This window comes from Mus pahari, chromosome 10 (assembly GCF_900095145.1).
Source record: "Mus pahari chromosome 10, PAHARI_EIJ_v1.1, whole genome shotgun sequence".
Lineage (NCBI taxonomy): Eukaryota > Metazoa > Chordata > Mammalia > Rodentia > Muridae > Mus > Mus pahari.
This window is the reverse complement of record NC_034599.1, coordinates 53,207,524-53,216,244: the sequence shown is the minus strand read 5'-3', so window position 1 is coordinate 53,216,244 and position 8,721 is coordinate 53,207,524.

The following is an 8,721-nucleotide window of genomic DNA, read 5'->3' as shown; positions in this document are numbered from 1 at the left end:
TAGTGGACTGAACATTAGCACTTGTAAGCCAGCCCCAATTAAATGCCCTTTCTTAAAGTTTTATTTATTTAATATGAATGCTCTATCTGCATGTCAGAAGAGAACATCAGATCTCATCACAGATAGTTGTGAGCCACCGTGTGGTTGTTGGGAATTGAACTAAGGACCTCTGGAAGAGCAGCCAGTGCTCTTAACCTCTAAGCCATCTCTCCAGCTCTCTTAAATGCTCTTTCTAAGAGTTGCCTCGTTCATGGTATCTCTTCACAGCAGTGGAAACCCTAAGTAACACACCAAACTAGCCAGATTTGCAAGGCAGGTGGATCTCTGTGAGTTTGAGGACAAATTGATCTATACAATGAGTTTTGGGACAGAGAGCTACATAATGAGACCATGTCTGGATGGATGGATGGATGATGGATGGACGGACGGACAGACAGACAGATAGATAGATATGGATAGAGAGAGGACAATTAAGAACACTGACTGACAGACAGGCAGACAGACAGACAGACAGACAGACAGACAGACAGACAGACAGATAGATAGATAGATAGATAGATAGATAGATAGATAGATAGATAGATAGGGATAGAGAGAGGACAATTAAGAACACTGACTGACAGACAGACAGACAGACAGACAGACAGACAGACAGACAGATAGATAGATAGATAGATAGATAGATAGATAGATAGATAGATAGATAGATAGATATGGATAGAGAGAGGACAATTAAGAACACTGACTGCTCTTGAAGAGGACCAGGGTTCAATTCCCAACATCTTCCTGGTGATTTACAATTGTGTGCAACTCCAGTTCCAGTAGATCTGATGACCTCTTCTGGCCTCCACAGGTACTGCAGGCACATGGTGTTCAGACATACAAGCAAGCAAAAACACTCACACGTATAAAATATAAATACATAAATCTTAACAAATATAAAGTTGAAAGTGACTGAGGAGGATACTGGGCATAGAACTATGCTTACACATACATGTACATATATATGCATGCATACACACATTGCACACACACACACATATGCACACAAAGGAATACAGTAAATTTCAAATTATAGCTAAGAGCAACAGAATGAGAAGCAGGAAGGGTTTAATGAAATAAGAGATGCTTTCAGCTACCTTGTTATGTAATACTGTTCTGAAGGTCCTTCCTAATGCAATTAGGACATAAATTAAAAGGTTGGAAAGCAACCATCTGCAAATATGGCTGGAGTGGTCTTGTATATGGGCATCCTTCCTGTTTCCTGCCTCAGAAGCTCCAAGACCCTCAGGATTTCCCAAGTGATGTATTTGGTGTGACAATGAATTGCTGATGGTTGGGTCCTTAGATCTTAAGGATGAGAACTGATCACTGGAAAGACCTAGCATGGTGAGCTGTGCCTTTCAGTCCCGCCTGTGGATCTCCTGGAGAGGAGCCGAAGGTTGAGCTAATCACTGATGCTCATGCCCACATAATTGAACTTCCATGAATCCCCCCAAAATGCTGGTTTGTGAGGGCTTTCAACTAGTGAACATGTAGAGGGTCCCAGAGGGTTGTGTGAGAATGGATTGTGAGAAACATGTTCTAGACCGTGGTCTATGAGAAGTTCCAGACCTCAGGTCTTTTGGCTGCTGTTTGAAGCAGGAGGCAATCCTGCAGCAGAGACCTCCAGTTGTGGGACCTAACACTATCTCCAGGTAGAGAGCATCCGACTTGACTGGACCCAGAGGATAACTGGCCTCACAGCAGAATTGCTGGCTCACCTGGTGTTCACACTTCTATACTCAGAGAAACTGATTTTGTTTTCCTTCTGTATCTTCAGGTTTGCCTTTCTAGAAAAACGAAGAAAATAAAGGCAAAGTAATGGAAGCAGCAGGGCTGACTAAAGTGGTCAATACGAAATAGCTATTGAGTGGCTACTAGCTTTTTCATGTTCTACAACTTGTCAGAAAGCACATTGAATAAAAGGGGCTGTTAGTTATTCATTGCTGAATAATAAGTTACCACAAAACGAAGCCGTTTGGACTGGCGAGATGGCTCAGTGGGTAAGAGCACTGACTGCTCTTCGGAAGATCCTCAGTTCAAATTCCAACAACCACATGGTGGCTCCCAACCACCCATAATGAGATCTGACGTCCTCTTCTGGTGCCTCTGAGGTCAGCTACAGTGTACTTATATATAATAATAGATAAGTCTTTGGGCCAGAGCAAGCAGGGACTGAGCAAGCAGAGTTGAGCAGAGAGAGCAGGGCAGACTAGAGCAAGCGGGGTTGACCAGAGTGAGCACAGGTTCTAAAAAAAAAAAAAAAAAAAAAAAAAAAAACTCAATTCCCAACAACCACATGAAGGCTCACAACCATCTGTACAGCTACAGTGTACTCATATATACATAAAAATAAATAAATAAATCTTAACAAATAAACAAACAAACAGTTTAAAACCCCAATGCCAATGATCTCACAGCTGAATTAGGGAACCACAGCTGGGCATATGATTCAGTGTCGTTCACAAAACTATATCCAAGGTGTCAGTCAAGGCCCGGCTGTGATCTAAAATCCCAGAAGAGGGTTGGCTGCCATGTACACTGCCATGCATCTATTTCTCAGCGGCTGGTCATTGACTGGAGGCCACTCCAGTTCCTAGCCACATGGGTTTTCCGTGAGATGGCCCACACAGATGGCAGCAGGTTTCATCAGATCAGTCAAATGTGTGGGCCAAAGGGAGGGCCTGACACCGTTTAGAACCTAACCTTAGAAGCAAACCTCGACACTTTCGCCATATTCTGTGAGAACTAGCCCTCGCGTGAGGGGATGACAGGAGGCAGAGGCTTCCAGAACACAGGGCTCTGGAGCACATCGTGAGGGGAAGCCCAAGCACAAACATTCATCTACAAAATACCTCACCAAATAACCTCAAAAAAAGAAAACCTCAACAGTGTGAGATACACTGTGCTCCTGGGTGCAAGTGCTGTTCCGAAGAAGCCAATTAGCACTAAATTATTCTACAAATTAACCCAACTGCGATACCCAGAGATACTCAGGTACGTGCTCATGTGTACAGAGAAAACGAACCTAAGCCAGGTGTTCTGCAGAGATGGTTCCGTGGTCAAGAGCACTGGCTGCTGCTCTTCAGAGGGCCTGGGTTTGATTCCCAGCACCCACAGGATAGCTCACAAACAGCAGTAACTCCAGTTCCAGGAGATCCGATGCCCTCTTCTGCCCTCCTCAGGCACCGTGCATGTGGTGCCTTACACACTTGCACCACTTATACACTTACACACTTGCAGGCAAGATACCTATACATATTAAAAAAAATTTTTTTTAATTAGCAATAAGTGGATATTATCTTTAAAAACCAAAACTCATCTAAGCAAACTAGTTTGGGATGTATGCAGGTGCCAAAAACAACTTGGACCTTCTCCCTAGAAGATGCTCGCTGGGCCGGGGAATAACTCAGCCGGGCTTGCAAGCATGAGGACCTAATATCAGAAGCAATAACATACTTACAGTGCAAGTGTGCAGACCCAAACTTGACCCCCCAGAACTCATATAAAAAGCCGAGATGAACATGTTAGTCTATGCCTATGTCCCTATGCACTGGGGAGCAGAGAGGGGAAGATCTCAGGTCTCATGACCAGCCAGGCTAGGCAAATCTGCCAGCTCCGAGTCCAGTGAGGAGCACTGTCATCTACACGTGGCATGAACATAAAGGGAGACATGGACAGAAATGAGGGACCTAAAGGGAGGGGGTGGGAGAATAAGAGAGGCTACTGAGAGGCAAAGGAAGAAAAGACAAAGGTTGCCTCTTATTGTGGTGTGGGACATGGAAACAGAAGGGAGCCTATGTGAGTGGAGAGAGTCAATAAATGCTGGTGAGGGGCAGGGGCAGGTAATGAGAGGGGGTAAACTTGAACCAAGCTCAAGTTTGTTTGTATGTATGTATGTATACATGTATGTATGTATGTATGTGAATGCATAATGAAACTCATTTCTTACACTGGCAGGAAAAAAAGAAATGAAGCAGGCACCTGACTTACCTCACTCCCTTCTTCCACCCACAGCTCCATCACAACCATGTGCAGGCAGCAGCCTCAGAGACAGTTGGCAATCAGCCTGCAGGCTCAGGATCTGGTCCTGGTGACTGAGCTAACATTTGAGCACACCCACCCACCCACCATGGTCCCCAACAGGGGGCATCTGTGAGAACGAAGGTTCAACCTCCACTTTATCTGGGCAGCTCTGAACCCCAGTGATGCTGACAGGAGAATTATTCCTTGACTGTTGCCACTCGGGCTATAAACTAACCCATGGCCTTAGTGGATGATTGAATGAGTGGGAGAGAGCCTGGAACGGTAGCTTTCTATTGCATACAGAAGGAAGTGTGGGCTCTTTTGTTTTGTTTTGTTTTGTTTTCCTTTCCTTACTTCTTACTTGGGATTTGGGTTTCTTTTGTGATCAGAAATATACATTTAATTAAAAAAAAAAAATGAAGGGAAAGAGGCTGAGGAGATGGCTCATTGGGATGCTTGTTGGACAAGCATGCGGAGCTATGTTCAGATCCCAGGCACCCGTGCAGAAAGCTCCAGGTTCAGTGAGAGACTCTGCCTCAAAAAGTAAAGTGGGGCCGGCCATCAAGACAACTCAGAGAGCAAAGGTGGCTGCTGCTAAACTTGATGACCTGAGTTTGAAGAAGACACCCAGTGTCACCTGTTCACCTACTGTCTCTACTAGACACAAGAGAGCCAGCGCAATGCCAGCCTCACCGCCACCCAGGACTGTTACTTGTGTCACCCATAGACCTGGGGCTCGTTGGGGACCTGGTGGGCATGCCCTGTTTCTGTAACTCCTATGGCCAGCGCAAAGGCCTGGCACTGGGCAGCCACCCTGGGAACACACTGAACAAGTAGACTAGGGAAGGAAACATGGGAGAAACACGGGCACACGGAGGCAGTGAAGGGAGGTGACAGAAGAAACAGACGGAGACCGCAAGACACAGAGAGAGACAGAGAAGACCACTAGCAGGTGAATGGATGAATCTGGAAATGAAGGCTTAAAGGTGGAGAAACCCAGAGGTCCCAGGGAAAGTTAAAGACACAGAGACAAGATAAAAAAGGGGAAGAGAGGGAGAGAGGGAAGGAGGGAGAGAGAGAGAGAGAGAGAGAGAGAGAGAGAGAGAGAGAGAGAACCCGAGCTTTAGTTTCTCTGCTTCCTGGGCAGCTCTGCCTCAGGGCCTGGCATCTTGCTTGATTTTGCCAGCTCCTTTGGACAGGGAGCTCCCTTGCCTCCATCCCCCGCCTTGCTGGTTCATGTCCATCCCTAGGGTTTTGACAGATGAGGCTCTCCCACCCAGCAGACTCCAGCAATCACACAAAGTTCCTCGACCAATACAGGCTTCCTGGAAGTGAACCCCCCACTCCTTGCCAGTCTCCTTTTTACAATTTTGGATGGGGGCAGAGGTGAGGAATGTTACCATTCTAACCCTGTCTACCAGGGCAGAAGCCTCCAGAGACAACCAAGAAGGCTTCCTGCCTCCACGGATCTGGCCTTAATGCTCCATCTATACTGTTCCAAGAACCCTCGGGGCGTGGCAAGGAGAGCTAGGGTGGAAAACTGAGGGGGAAGTGGCCAGAGTCACAGAATCCTCTTGGTTCCTAGAGAAGGGTGGGTCTCCCCGACTCCATCAGCCCCTTGAAAAGGCTCTGCCCTCACCTCCCCCTCTTCTGCTCCAAAGTTCCAGCCCTAAAGAGAGACATTTCCAAACCAAAGGGCCTCAGCCCCCTCCCTGGGCCCCCTCCATGACTGCCTTGGCTCTGGGGACCAACCAACGTTCCCCAACATTACCCCCACCATTGCGCCAGATGTGGCTGCGGGGGATGGGTGGGCGCAGGGCCCAGCTGGCAGTGGTCACTTGGTGGTCCTCTCCCTGCAGAGTCAGCGGTTCCTGCGCCAGCCAGCTCGCCTGGCCTCCTCACTCAGCACTTCCTCCAGACCTCTTTCCAAAGGCAGCGGCTGGGGCAACACAGTCCCCAGCCACCACCTTAGAGTCCCAGTTCAGTGCAAACTCCATCAGCGGTCTTTTCTGAACTGTCGAACCCGAACCATCAGTGACAGGTAGGGCAAGAGACCCAATCAGGCAGGTGTGAGTGATGGATCAGTTGGCTCCTGAGGCTTACCCTCATTCCTTCAGCCACAGAAAATTCTGATGCAGAGTTTGTTCCCTGGTCCCCTCTTCTGCAAAGCAGTGGGCCACCCATCACACAGCTTCTTTCCCTCTCTGTTTTCTAAACCCTCTGCCGAGCAAGCCTCTCTGTGGTTACTTGTTTCCCCCATGGATTTTCCAAGACCTGGAGTTTCTTTCGTGGGTCTGTACATGTGCATATGCACACATTGGTGGGGAGGCACATGTGTGCGCTGTGCTTACACATGTGTGCAAGTATTCGATGATCACACATGTTGTCCACCGTGTTTTAGGGACAGGGTCTCTTCCTAGCCTGGAACTTGCCAGTTAGGCTAGGAAGCCCCAGGGACCTGCTCATCTCCTCCTCCCTATCAGTAGGACTACAAGCAAGCCCTGTCGTGCCCAACTCTTTTCACACAGGTTCTGGGGACTGATCTCAGGTCCTCATGATTACAAGGCACCTCATGATCACACCACTGAGCCACCTCCTCAGCCCCAAGTCCTGGAGTTCTGTCTCAGAGTCTCAGGGTAATGGTATTCCATGGGAGCACGGGCATGTAGCTGAGCACACAGAAGACAAACCTCTTTTAGCCTTCCATCAGTCCTCCATGGGTCCCTTGAGACTAGTTCCTAGTGCCAGGAACTGGCAGTAGGCCTCAGTCACTCAGTCACACGCCTATGTCTTAAAATCATGGGTGGGAATGTCAGTAGGGTCTGGGCTGTCCAAGGAACTGACTCCATACTTAAGAAGGCCCGGTCCCAGACAAGACTGGCAGGTCCAAGTCCTCACCTGACCTGTGCACTGTACCCTACCTGCCTGGGTCTCCTTCAGATCCCCATGCTGTGGGTTTCAACCTAGGAATGCTGAGACAGTGGTGGCTTCTGAGGCAAGGTCCTTCCCCTGCATGTGGAGAAGTAGAGAACTGGCCTCCTGGACTCTGGGAAAGAGAAGAAAGGGAGAAGATGGGACCTGCCCTGCACAAAATAAGATGAGTGGATTCCCCAAGGCTCCACGGTTAGCCAGCTTAGCCTGACTGACATGTGCCATGCCAGGGAGAGACCCTGTCCTTAAGAAAGATGGACAGTAACCTTCCCTGGGCAAGGAAAGATGAGGACAGATCAAAACAAGAAAGGGACAGAGAAAATGAGGTGTAGGCTACCATCCGGAGTTAAACCCTTCCCTTCTCTCACTAGTCAAAAGGAAGAAAACAATGGCCATATGTCTGGCACTGTGCTGGATACTTTTCATAATCCCTCACTTCTTCCCGAAACTGCCACAAGAAAGGTTTTATCTGCCCCCCCCCCCCCAGGTCAAAGGCAAAACCTCAAGGTTACTCGAGAGCTCACAGCCTCCCAAGGGAGTGGCCAGTTAGGCCAGGCCCCTGGCTCAAGTCATCCAGTGGACCCCAGGGCTCTGGTCCCAGCCATGCTGGCTGGCAGGCCCATGGTCCTGGCCCAGGGATTCTGTGCAGAGGCCCAGTCTCTGTTCAGAGCAGTTTATTCAAACACGGTCTAACAGGAAACTTGGCTCTTCTGACTCACTCTGATTCGACCTTATTAAGAAAAAAGAAAAAAGAAGCAGGGCCAACTCCAGCTAGCGTTTCATGCCAAGTGCTGGCTCCCAGCAGAGCGCTGAAAACCATGGTCTGTGCCCTGATCTCCCCACCCCAAGACCCTGAGGCAGCGTGTTTGATCCCTGTTCCCCTACCCCACCCTGCCAGCCAGAAGGGCTCCTGTTAACCCCCTTCCCACCTCAAACCCATCCCACATCCTCCTTCAGTTCTTCCTTCCTTCCCCTCTAAGCCCAAGGTACCCTAAGGCCTGTTTCCACTTCTCCTCTGCTGCCCATCTGGCTAGCTGGAAAGACCTACAGGACCCCAGGGATTCTAAGCATCTGAGGCCAACACTGGGGGGGGGGGGGGAAGCAGGCAAGCAGGAGGGAGGGAAGGCTTAACCCTCCAGGTCCCAGGCTTCAGTTGAGCCAAGACTTGCTAGTCTTCAGCCTAATCAGTCACTATTGTAGGAATTCAGACGTCACGCTGGATCTATGGCGTCACAGACAAGTGTGCTATTGCACGCCCCCGCTTTTCTGGCTAGATTAAGATAGCCAGTGTCCCAAGACACATATGTGAAGTATCCGTCCTGAAAAACAGTTCGGTGGGTCAGCAGATGCTTCCTGGTAAGGGATGGAGGGCAGAGGGGTCCTGGTTCCCAAAGAGCATCGTTCTGGCTGTTTCCTCCTTAACCGGGGTCCAAGGTTTACAAAACGGCATTGAGGAGAGGTCCTTCCTATCTTGTTTATAAGTCTGGGGGAGGGGGTAATCTTTGCCCTCTAGCTCCCAAGGCCAAACAGAAGACAGCCTAGGGGAAGCCCAGAGAGCAGCATTTAGAGAGTAACCTCTTAGGTACCAAGTAAAAGTTCAAATTTACCTTTCTTCTTAGCCCTGCCATCTCTGGAGAGAACAGAGAACCAGCCAGAACAGAGGGAGCGCTCTGTGGAATAATCACCCAATGATCAATGTGTCCACTAACTCAGAGTTGGGAA